This window comes from Antechinus flavipes, chromosome 2, assembly GCF_016432865.1.
Source record: "Antechinus flavipes isolate AdamAnt ecotype Samford, QLD, Australia chromosome 2, AdamAnt_v2, whole genome shotgun sequence".
NCBI lineage: Eukaryota > Metazoa > Chordata > Mammalia > Dasyuromorphia > Dasyuridae > Antechinus > Antechinus flavipes.
In genome coordinates this window covers 438,962,835-438,975,655 of record NC_067399.1, presented here as the reverse complement: position 1 = coordinate 438,975,655, position 12,821 = coordinate 438,962,835, and the positions used below count along the sequence as shown (strand labels likewise).

General features: G+C 38.6%; 1 protein-coding gene across 2 annotated transcripts in view; it reads right to left on the bottom strand.

Annotated features, from left to right (window-relative positions):
- Nucleotides 1-7,564, bottom strand: part of ASIP (agouti signaling protein) — a 58,313-nt gene extending 50,749 nt beyond the window's left edge. The window contains exon 1 of one of the 2 annotated variants that reach the window (XM_051979149.1): nt 7,477-7,564. The gene's annotated coding sequence lies outside the window, so the exon portion shown is untranslated. Of the gene's footprint in view, nt 1-4,718; nt 5,158-7,476 lie in introns of those variants that run through there. The other variant, XM_051979148.1, reaches the window with a different exon arrangement.
- Nucleotides 7,565-12,821: the final 5,257 nt, after the last annotated feature.

The following is a 12,821-nucleotide window of genomic DNA, read 5'->3' as shown; positions in this document are numbered from 1 at the left end:
TCATTCCCGAGGAAGAGTTGAGAAAAATACACTCTTACATTCTTTGTAATATAGGGGCAGTTAGGTGGTGCAGTAGCTAGAGCACTGGGCTTAGAATCAGGAAGATTCATCAAATATTTACTGGTTGTGTGACCCTGGGCAAGTCACTTCCCACTTTTTGCCTCAGTTCCTCATCTATAAAAGGATCTGAATGAGAAAATGACAAATCATTCCAGTATTTTTGCCCCCAAAATCCCATGGACCTCTGTCCATAGGGTCATGAAGAGTTGGATATAACAGAAACACAATGACAATCATTAAAAGATGCTCCTAGAGGTGGTGAAACTTGTTTTTTTTTTTTTTTTTTTTAGGGGTGATTGTATTGGCCTAGTGAATAGAATGCTGGAACTGTAGTAAAGAAGACCTGAGTTCAAATTCAGTTCCCAACTATTACTAGCTATGTGACCTGAGCAAGTTATTTAATCCATTTACCTTAGTCCATTGGAGAGGAAAATGGCAAATCATTCCAATATCTTTGACAAGATTATGACAATATGATCCACAGGATCATAAAGAGTCAGACAGTGACGAAAGACTGAACAACTATCAGCAGGGGAGATAGATTTGGAAAGGAAAGTGACAAAAAGCAAAAGATAAATATTTTAAGCAGTCTCCGTCTGCAAGTTAGGACTTGAAACCAGGTATTCCAGACTTTTATCCATAATGCCCATGACCCCTTCACTTATAATTGTTAGGAAATATTTCATTGCATTGAGTCAAGATCTACTTTTTTATAGTTACCCCTACCGTAACTGGACTGAATTCTGCCCTCTGGGGTCAAATAAGAAAAATCCCATCCTTTTTCCAAGTTACAACCTTCAAAATCCTTAAAGAGAGTTGTCATGTCCCCCTAAAATGTTCTTTTCTCAAGCCTAAACATTTTTTTTTGTTTCTTCAATCAACAAGCAATTATTGATGCTTTAGTAATTACTATGTGCCAAATACTAAAGTAAATTTCAATCATTTCTCATATGATCTAATTTCTAGTGCATTCAACCTAGTGATTTTCCTCCTCTGGAGCATCCATTCAAAAATATTGCCACCAAAACTGAGCACAACACTCTCAAAGGAGGTCTCCTGTATTGGAGATTATAATGAAGGGCCACCACTCCTTTGGCAATGCACCTGGAAGACACCGGGGCCTTTTGGTTACCATGTCATACCATGGATTCATCGGGAATTTGCAGCACCTCTTGTGTTCCTCTTTCTTTTCATACTTTCCCCATATTCCTCCACTCTTTCCGGGCCCCTTTCCTTATTTTTGCATAAGGACTGAAAGGATAGCTAGTACTTTATCCCTTATATCCAGAGACAATGAAGAGAGGGATTTTTCCTAGTATTGGCTTAACTTGGCTGCTCTTTCCCAGGAAGTTCTGAATGTTCATGTGTGCATTTTGTGAGGGTTTGTGTCCATAAGCACATATGTCTGCCAGTCCTAAGAGCTTTTGGTCACACACATCTGGCTTGAGAAACTTTCGGAAATTTTAGCTTAAAATTAGCTTAAAAGTCACTAATGGGTTGAATCCTCCTCCCCGATTTCTCCTATTAGGCTGATCACAGAAGGAACTGTGCCTGGGGACCAGGCAAGAGTATCTGACATCTAAAACTTAAAAAAGGGAAGGAAATCAGAAGAATGAAGAGAAGTTCCAGGTGCTACTGGCCTATCTAACCCATATGTGGCAGGAAAAACTCTAGATTCCCTTCCTGGGGTGTAATGAGAAATGAGGAAAGGGGGTCATCTTGTCTAACTAGATAGAGGAAAAGAATGTATTTTGTGTGGCTTTTTCATGCTTTTCTCCAATGGAAAGTTTATAAGCTTTAAACTGTATATTCTGCTTGTGGGCTGCCTTCTTCCCTTTTGGGAATATGAATGGTTACTGTTGTTTTCCCATTTTAATGATGCATAAACCAAATTTCTATGTCAGCAATTCCCATCTCTCCCAGGGATTTCTCCATTTATCTCCAGGGTTGTCAGCAAATACTCAAAATATTTTCCAAAACAAAATTAATTTTAATTTAATTAGTTCATTTGAACTTAGGGGAAAAAACTGAAAATGTGACATAAAACGTTTTTAGAATAATCATATTGCTAGATTACTCTATGGTATACAAAGCATTGTTTCTCACTATGCTCCAGTAAAGTAGTAGTCATTTTCTTCTTCTTAGCCTAAGGTTATACTGGCAGTATTAAAGGCATAATTCAGCTCTAGTCTTATCTCTTGTTACTTGCTAGGTAGCTGATTTTACTCCCACAAAGCCAACGATTCCAGGAATCTACCCCTTTTGCCTCTATAATGATCCTACAAGGTAGGCTAGTGTTCTATTTCCCATTTAACATCTGAGATAGAGTCATTGATTGACTTGCCCAAGAGCACATATTGAATCAATTTTAGAGCTGTGATTTACCAGACCCACTTCTGTAGGATCTATATGCTATTGAAGGCCACTTGTGTTAACCTGAAGTTAACATAGCATCTGGTGGTACAGTGGATAGGGAACTGAGCCTGGAGTCAGAAAGGCTTGAGTTCAAATTCAGACTCAGATACTTACTGGCTGTATAAGTTTGGCCAAATCACTTAACTCTATTAGCTTCAGTTTCCTCAATTGTAAAATTGGGATAATAATACCACTTACCTCCTGGGATTGTTGTGAGGATTAAATGAGATATTTGTAAAAAATGCTTAGCACTGTGCCTGGCACAGAGTAAACACCATATAAATGCTTATTCCTTTCTTCTTCTCCTTAATCATCAATGGCACCATTAAAAGAGCCAGAAACTTTTAAATGAAGCATTCTTAATCTTTTTTATATCCTGGACTCTTGTGGAAGTTCAGTGAAGCTTATACATTTCTTTTTAGAATGTTTTTAAATATATAAATTAAAACACATAGGATTACAATATAAACCAATTCTATTAAAATACAGTTATCAAAATTTTTTTAAAAAAGTTCATGGACCCCATATTAAGGACCACTGGCATGTTTGTTTCCCTAATGAATTAGTTTTAAGTTGATATCTAACCACTCATCACTCTGGAATACTGTAACAAGTGTCAAATGGCAGGATCTTGGAGCATAATCACTTTAAAATAGTCAAGTTTTGCTCTGAACAAAGGAACTAATTATTGTGTATTGAACCGAGACTTGAGAACAGACCAGATTGAGGTTCCTTCTTCATCCCACGGGTTTTTGTTGTTGTTGTTGTTTTAAACAAGTGAAGCAAATTTTCTATTTTTCATGCTTCCAAGCAGTGGGGATTAGAACATGCTGTGCAGTTACTCATTTTAGGGAATATCTTAAGTTTGTTTGCTCCTACTTGATCCTTTTTTAAAAGCATAATTATAAAAAGACAAAACTGTGAGTATGGGTTTAGATGGGCCACAGCTCCAGTCTAACTGCTAAGGAACCATCAGAGCAGAAATTGTGGTCATAATGATTGTAATTTGGGTTGACAGGAGTGAATTGACCACTCCTTAAGGGAAATTGATGGAGTTACAGGAGTCTTAGAATGATGGATAGTGCACCTTGGGGACGGTATCTACCTGCCTCCCTACCATGTCTCCATGTTAGAATTGTTGAAGCTGCTTGTCCTGTGATCACAATGAATTTCTTTCATTTATGAATTATCTGAAAAGCAACATTTACCCAAGAATAATCTTGAGACAACCTTAAAGACTGAGAGATTTCCATCTAGGTCATGCATAAGGATGAGAATAGTAATATTCTAGATTTAGAATTGAAGAGGACCTCATAGGCTATCTGGTTCACCTGCCTCATTACATATATCAGGAAACTGATGGGCAGAGAAATTGAATAAGTTGTTCAAAAATATGTGGATATTAAGTTACAAGGAGTTGGGGGGGAGAAGATTTGAACTCAGGCCCCTGCTGTACTTCCAACACACTATATTGTCTCTCAACACTGAATAGAGTTTTGAAGACAATCTTACTAGTTTCCTTCTATAATCTAGAATCTTCTCAATGCCCAAATAAGGTTTTAAATCCAGCATGAATTTATTTCTCTGAACTTGTAGCTATCTATTTTCCTCGATGAGACAGTGATAAGTAGTAAGAAAACCCTTGGATTAGGAATCAGAAAAACCAAATTCTAGTACTGGCTTTCACTAGGTGTAAGCCATTCTCTCCATTCTTTAAGATTGTGGGATAATTTTTCTCTGACCTGTCTCTCTTATAGGGTCATGTGACAATATGGGATTGTGAGTTATTTGTATTCCTGGTAAATTGGTATTATCTTCCTCTGTCTATTGACTTCCTAACCAAATCTTCTAACTTCTCTAAAAACTTGTGTCCCTTCTGAATTGATCTCATTGTCTTGCCATTTAATCCAGCTTTGGATACCTGGCTTTTTCACTGTCCCTTACTGAGTTAAATCCGTACTTCTCCAAGACAGGTTCAGAAAGAAGTGAGAAAGGCATTGCCTTTATTTTATGGATTTCTCATTATTCCATAAATCCCAGAACTATATCAATTTCCTTTTAGGAAAAAATGATGTCTACCCATGTCATAGTAACTATGATTATTATCAGTGTTCTGGAAGTGGTTCATTACCATTTAGGAAATGCTTTTCTTGCATTTTGTTTAAATAGACAGTTTATTACATTCTCTTATGTAATGGGACCACAACACTACATAGCAAAATAGCTAGTCCAGTCATACTCACAATTTGGATCACTTCTTTATTTTCCCAGAATTGGAAAGTTCCACAAGGGGAGAAATCCTGGTGGTTTGGTTTTTGTATCTCTCGATGGTACACAATAAAGATGAAACTCCAAGACTTTTAAGGTCCCTCCCTCTCTCCACCCTTCTCCCCATCTTGGACGCTGAAATCGCTGAAGCCTTTGCCGACTTCCTACAGAGCTCAGGTTTGGCTGCCTCCGCGGGGTCTCTGTCTTGGATTTGCTTCTGAAGAATGTTGAGTGACCAGGAGAATTAGGTGCTGGCCCCAAAGTTCCATTAATTACCTTTGTATAGGGTTTCCCCCTTACGAAGAGAAGACATAGCAAATTTCATTAAGGATTCCAGCCAAAGAGACGCTATCAAACGGAACTCCTTTCTTCCAGATCCTGAGACTTTGGAAAGAGTTGACCCAGAAATGTGCTACCTCTGGTAAGAGTCTGATTCTCTTCTATTATTATCCCAGAAGATTTTGTAAGGCAAGTCCCCCACTCTACAGGAGGCTGACTTTTATGGGATTCCAAGTGAGTCTATTTCCATTTTTCCTTTCTTGGAAACCTAACTCACAATGTAACATCAATGACACTACTAGCTCAGTGTATCTAGTAATTGTTCTCTTTTCTTAGAGAGGATCAGCCCTGTGACAAAATTATGCCCAAAGATCCATGAAAAACAGCATTAAACAAAGCTGTTGCAGTGTTCCTTATCTTACCTTATCTATCACATATGAGCCACAGCTGGATTCTCTTACCACAACCTGAGAAGTTATACATTTTAAAAAATTCTTCCTGATTCTGGAAGTCTGTAGTATGAGCCTTTTATTGAATAACAATAAGCTAATTCTCTAGAGATTAAGATACTAACTCCAAGAAATCATAGGAATGTACAGAGCTCAAAGGGACCTGAATAATTATCTACTCCAAAACTTCTTCAACTGTGAGTCACAGCCCCATATGGGGTTCATAATTGAATGTTGTAAGATTATGATTTGTTATCAATAAATGTTTGGTTTGTATATCTATTTTATATACCTTTATATGTGGAGTCATGTAAAAGTTTCTCAGGTGAAAAAGGGTCTTGAATGGAAAAAGTTTAAGGAACTTAAGAAACTTCTAGTCCAAGCCCTTCCTTTAATAGATATGGAAACAGAGGTCGAGAGAAACTAAGTGATTTTTTTTTTTTTTACAAAGTTGTAAAACTGAAACTTTAACTCAGGTCTTCTAGCTCCAAATTCAGTAATCATTTTCAAGGAAGACCCCTAAAACTTTTCATTTGAGAAGAAAGAAATGAAGGCTAGGAAAAAATATCATTAGATAAGGGTCATAAAGCAGCAACAACTAAAGTGGACTCTATAATATTATGTACCCCGATGATTTCCCACTTAGGGCTCACCTCTCCCTTTTCCAAATAGGCCCTGTTCTCCAAACAGTGAATGGATGTCTTCTTGGCTAAATAGGAAGGTATTCAAAGAAAATGAAAGTTCTTTAGAACAAAACATATTCTCCAGATCAGTGGTTCTCAAAGCAAATCTGTAAAAGTCTTTCTGGTGGTCCGTGGTAAGATAGGCAAAATTACATGAGCTTGTGTTTAAGGCTGCTAAAAATCTGGGTTGTTTTTCCCCCATGACAGATTTGCATCAAGATTAAAACCCAACAAAATGTGTTTTTAAAAGGATCCATAGGTCCTCGCAAAAGCCCCACAAGATGTTATCTGTATTTTCTTGAAGAAATGGGTGGTAGTAAAGAGCGAAGCAACTCTCCATTCTCTCCCTTGCCCAACTGATTTTTGAACTAACTTTCTATGAATCATGGTCCAAATGAACAGCTTAATATAATAAAGTTTTTAGATAGAGCATTCAAGTGGATAGAAAAGTAGGATTGTTTTCTTCCCTGGACTCTGTACTATTAGCCTCCTGGCTTCTGGCTGGTAGCTGATTGTTTCCAACTGGCAAATCCCCTCCAACTAGCCCTAGCCCCCGTCCCTGAGGCTTCTGCTGCCCCAGGAGTTTGCTGGAGTGACTGTGGGCATTCTTAAGTTTTCTTCTAGAGAAGCTAGGGTTCAGGTGTGGGCAAGAAGGAACCGACTGGAGGTCAGGATGCAGCTAGGATTCCGGGAGATCTATTTTTCCTCATCTTATCCAGAATTAACTCTAGCAAAGCCTGAGCCCGGCTCTGTGAGTAGACTCAATAACCCTTGTTAGCCACTCAGCCCAAACAAATTGCTAACTGCTGAGTTTCTCACAAGGTGAAGCGAGTGGCGGGGAGAGATCCTCTTTCTAGGAGATCAGGGCAAAAAGTCAAAAGTTGTGGTTTGGTGGCCAACACTAGGTCTCCACAGCTTCCCGGGCAGATTCACAAAGAGCTAGGTTGTCTATATAGCCAGAAAATGACTTAGAAGTACCGATTTTAATATGCCTGCTGGCCTCTAAGCAGATTTCCCTAAATCTTGCGTATCTTCACTTAACCTAGCTAGATTCCTGTAGTTGCCCTAGGGGATAGATGATGTATGTGCCTCATGATCCTTACAAGGCAGAGGTTACCTAAAGGAATCAGGCATTGGCCTCCAACATTTGACCCTGTACCGTGTAGATCTATGCCCCAAAAAGAGGAAGGAGGTCTCCCCATCTTGCTGAATAAGGTGAAAATCACTTTGCTCTTTGATTAGGACAAAGGGCAAGGGTGAAGGAGGGGAGGATGAACAGTTTAGGAAGAAAACCCAACATCTGGATGGCATTTGCTACATACCTTTCAGGGAATCCCTGGTTCCTGAACTTCGTTTCTAATCAGCCTCCCTTCCTGGTCTGCAGAGGCTCAGTGTCTCCAGCTGGCCAAGGAATGACACTTTGCTGCCAGGCTCGGTGAGCTGACTTATATGGGTTGGCGGGAGCTCTGGCTGGACCTCTGGAGGGGCGGCGCACATTTTTATACACACACACACACACACACACACACACACACACACACACACATTTCTGAAAATGTGCGCACACATGCTTAAATTAGGTCATATGTTTAAAGGACTTGTTATTGGAAAGTGCTCTATAGATCTGGTTCTTGCAGATCCTTTCAGACATCCCTGAGATGTGAACAGCACAGGCTCTTGATTAGGTAGGAATGAACCTTGATAATTACCATCTTTAGATGGCAGAGGCTGTCTGTTTCTGAGGGTTTCTCCAAGGCCCTGAAGACTTGGTAGTACTACCCATTGCATTCTCAAAACAGCTTCTTTAGTCTGGCAGGATCAGCAAATAGCTCTAGCTGCAAGGAGAATCCTCCTTTGGATTCAGAGAATGGATTGGGAGCTCACAGATCTCAAGGGCCATCAGAAGTCATCTAGTCCTTCGCTTAATTTTACAGATGAAGAAGTAGAGGCTGGAGGAGATTAAACGACTTGCCTAAACTCACACAGATTGTATATGGAAGAGCTGAGATTCAGACTCAAGTGCTTTGTTTGCAATCCTGTGCTCTTTCCACTAAACCAGGGAGTTCAAGACTGTCTCATCCAAACCAGAAGGTCACCTCCTGGAAGAAAAGATAAAGCAGCCTCATATTTACAATGAGATTCTGCCCATCTCTGGGCAAGGCAGCCTGTGTGTCCTGACCAGAGATTATTCCCATATCTCCAAGCTACCTTAGTGCCATCCCATGGAAAACCTAGAAATAATAAGGACACTGATGCCTATTTTTAAGGTATTTTAAAGGTCACAAAGTACTTTCTTTACCACAAAGCTTTGAGATAATTAGTATTATTTTCCCAGGAAGGATTAGTTGGTTAGAAAGGCTCAGCCAGGATCACAAAGTCAAATCCAAGAGTCAGACCTTGTTCTCCCAAAACCAAGTTCAACAGTTTTTCAGTACACTGGTTCTTCCATGGAATGTGGGGAAAGCACCAAACCACATGTGATTTTGGAAAAGCTGTTTTCCTCTCTCCTATCTTCATTTCTTCAGAGGGTGATAAAAGTTAGAGCTAAAGGGATTTTAGATAGGAGGCATGATACTTATATGTACATACCCACAATCCAGCTCCTGCATTTTACAAATGAGGAACTGAAACAAACAGTGCTATTTGACTTGCCCAGAGTCATACAGCTAGTAAGTGTCTGAGACTACATTTTATTTCAGGAAGATGCCTGACTCCAGGCCCCATACCACTGTGTTACCTGCCTCATTTTATAATTTAGGAAACTGAGGCAGAGATTAAAGTGACTTACACAAGATCACATAGAAAATATTAGATTTGAATTCAGATCTCCAAATCTCTGTCCACAATGCCACCCACTTGCTTCAACATCCAGATACCAGGTCAGCTTCCATTCTATTTAGTGCAATCAAATTAGTGCCTGCTGGGAAGAAAGGTGTCTGCTTCTAATAGTCCTGCAAACAAGAGTGAATAGTTTCCTAGTCCACAGAAATCCTCATTTTCTTTCCCATCCTCTAGCCTTTCTTCCCACTTTCCAGTCTTCTATATTTTTTCACCTGTAAAATGAAGAAATTGGATCAAATTACCTCAATTCTGTATTGATAATTTCATGAGCCTTCTTCTTAATATACATACATATTTCCCAGGAAGGAAGCAAAAGCATTTTGTTAAATAATTATTCCTGGTTCAGAAATAAGTTTTCTGGTTAAGAAATCCTATGCTCCCTTATGGTAATTTCCCATACTGCAGTTGGGTCTTATGCAAAATGAATGGCTGAGGAATTAAGGTAATGAAGTAGTTTAATGCAGTGGGTTGAATTCCTTCTTTCTTATCCTTTTCATACTGGTTAAGTTAATCAAAGTCTCTGAATTCCCTAAGGTATGACATTCTTCATTTATGCCTGAAAGACCTTCTTCTAGACATTTTGGCTTCCCCTGAAACCTTCAACTTTCTCTAGGAAACACTCTGACAGGAAGATTCTTCCTTCTATCTTCTGGCCCTTTCAACATTTCTCTCAGTTCTTTCTTTCTTTTTTTTTTTTTTTTATGGCTTTTTATATACAAAACACATGTATGGGTAATTTTTCAACATTGACCCTTGCAAAAACTTCTGTTTCAATATTTCCCCTCCTTCCCTCCACCTCCTCCCCTAGATGACAGGTAGTCCCAATAACAGAAAGAGTGGAAATATTATGTTGTAGTCTGTATTCATTTCCCAATGTTCTTTCTCTGGGTGTAGCTAGTTCTGTTCATTACAGATCAATTGGAACTGATTTGGATCCTCTCATTTTTGAAGAGAGCCACATCCATCAGAATTGATCATCATATCAATTCTGCTCATTTCACTTAGCATCAGTTCATGTAGGTCTCTTCAAGCCTCTCTGAAATCATCCTGCTGATCATTTCTTATAGAACAATAATATTCCATAACATTCATATACCATAATTTATTCAGCCATTCTCCAGTTGATGGGCATTCACTCAGTTTCCAGTTTCTAGCTACTACGAAAAGGGCTGCCACAAACATTTTTGCACATACAAGTCCCTTTCCCTTCTTTAAATATGAAACACTAAATAAATAGATTAGTTTAGGTAGTATTGTAATTTTTATTATATTCGCCCGACCTATCCATTTCCTAGTTCTTTTGCTGTAAGAGGTTGGAAAGGGAAGAAATCATGATCTCACATCCAAAACCTTCTGGAAAGGAACTACAAGGGGAGATTTTTTCCTTCTGTCTCACGATCAAGAAGGAAAAAAGGAAATCTGACAAATTAGTCTCTTAATCAGTGCTCTCCTGAAGAGAGCTCTTGTCCTGCCCAGATCCTGACATGAGAGCTCTGGACATCTGATACAGGGAGTCCAGGATGGGTAGCTAACAAGTACCAAAATCTTTCTAGAGACCAAGTAGCTCTAATTCTAGGAGTGATAATAGTTTCTTGATAATAATTTTTTGATGATAGTTTTTATTTTTTATTTTTTTCAAAATACAAAGATAGTTTTCAGCATTCACCCTTGCAAAACCTTGTGTTTCATATTTTTCTACCTCCCTCCTCACCCCTAGACAGCAAGCAATCCAATATAAGTTAAATAAGTGCAATTCTTCTAAACATATTTCTACATTTATCACTGCACAAGAAAAATCAGATCAAAAAGGAAAAAATGAGAAAGAGAAAAAAGTAAGCAAACAACAATAAAGATGAAAATAGCATATTGTGATCCACACTCAGTCCCCCATTAGTTCTCTCTCTGGATGTGGATGGCTCTCTCCATCACAAGTCTATTGGAACTGACCTGAATCGCCTCATTATTGAAAAAAGCCAAGTCCATCACAATTGACCATCACATAATCTTGTTGTTGCTATTACAATGATCTCCTGGTTCCCTTTCCTACAACCACTCAAATAATAAGTTTATAGCCAAAAAATAGAACCCAGGCAGGTGTGAGAATATTTAGTAGCTGGTTCCCCAGAAATGCAAGGCACATAACGTTTATTCCCCAGAAATGCAAGGCACATAACGTGTAATCTGCCTTATTAAATTTAGACAATCAACATAATAAACCAAGTCCTGATTTATTTGGTTTGCAGATTTCTGAGCGATAAATGTTCACACTACAAATTTAACCAGTTCCTGCACACCCCTAAATCCAAGTCTCCCAATTCCTAGATCAGTGTACTTAGTCAAAATTTCCTTCTTGGGACTTAATGGTATAAAATAGCATCAATCTTAGAGAATATCAAGAGGAATTTTTCTCTTGATTTTCTCTCCTGTTTCACAGAGCCAGAAAGGTGAAAGTGAACAAAAGGGCTGTCCATCTTCTTTGTCCTCAAGCTTTTCTGGCCCTACATTTCCTTAAGGTCAGTTGCCTGATGTCAGTCTGGATCTGAGGATGGGCATGGAAAGGGGATGATAAGCTTATCTTGGACTGGTATTCTTTTCTGGCCTGTAGTTCACTTTAAAATAAATCATCTTTATAGTTCTGTTTCCCACTAACAGTCTCCCCAAGAGATACTAGGAAATCCATAGATCCTTTTTGAAATGGTAATTTCAAGAGGAGACCCATTCTCCAAGGCTTGGAAGAACTAGGATCCACCAGCTGAGAAAGCTCACTGAGAAGTAGTACCAGGATAGGTGAGAATTGATATAGGGAGAAACAAAGCCCAGAAATAGAATATCACCTGAAGAAGGCATGTTTTTGTTGGGATGTGGGTGATTCAAGTAGGCTTTTGAGAAAGAAAGCATTTGAGGAACATTAGTGGCCAGAAAGGAAGGGGAGAAACTAAAGGAAGAGTGGATTTCCATAGTGAGGAGGGAGGTTTACTGAGTACAATTTTTGGAGATTTCACAATAATTTTATATTATTTATATTATATTTATATTATATCCATGATATCTCTGGCTGGTCTTGTGGCAGAGGTTTGTCCAGGGAAGGATCTTGGATTTCATCAACTGTTTCCAAATGGCAACATCCATGTATGTATATATCTATGCACATGTGCATGTGTATGCAATGAATTGAAAGGGAGGAATCATGAAGTAGAGAAAAACATGATGAAAGAGATTAGTCTGGGGATACAAAGACAAAAGTGAAAGTCTCTGCCTTAGGATTACATTTCACTGGGGTTAGACAACAAGTGCTTATAAGGTGCAAACATTTGCAATAATATAGTTTTGGGGAAGAGAAAAAACATTAGCAACTATGGGGAAAAGACTTCACGTAGAAAGCAGAACTTGAGTTGAGCCTTGAACAAAATTAGAGATTCTTCAAGACAGAGATGAAGAAATTCTGGACATAGTGAGGAACCAAAGCTTAAGCAGGGAGGCAGAAGATAAGAGTTCTGGATCAGAGGAATAAGAAGTATGGATTGTCTGAATCATATGGATATGAAGAATTATGTCTACATAATAAAGCTGAAAAGGTAGATTAAATCTAGGTTGTAAAGGGCTTTAAATTAAGGAATTTGTACTTGATATTAGAAGTAATAGAAGCTCCTTATTAGGAGGCTCTTAAAATAATCGAGATGAGAGGTGACTAGAACCTGAAGGAAGTTCCGTTTCTTAGATCCTATATTTAGAAGTGGGTTCAAAAAGCTGATAAAAATCTGCTCAGGCTAAAACTTCCAAAAGCAACATTTAGAAGAAACATTAAATCTCAGGATTCTGGAAGCTA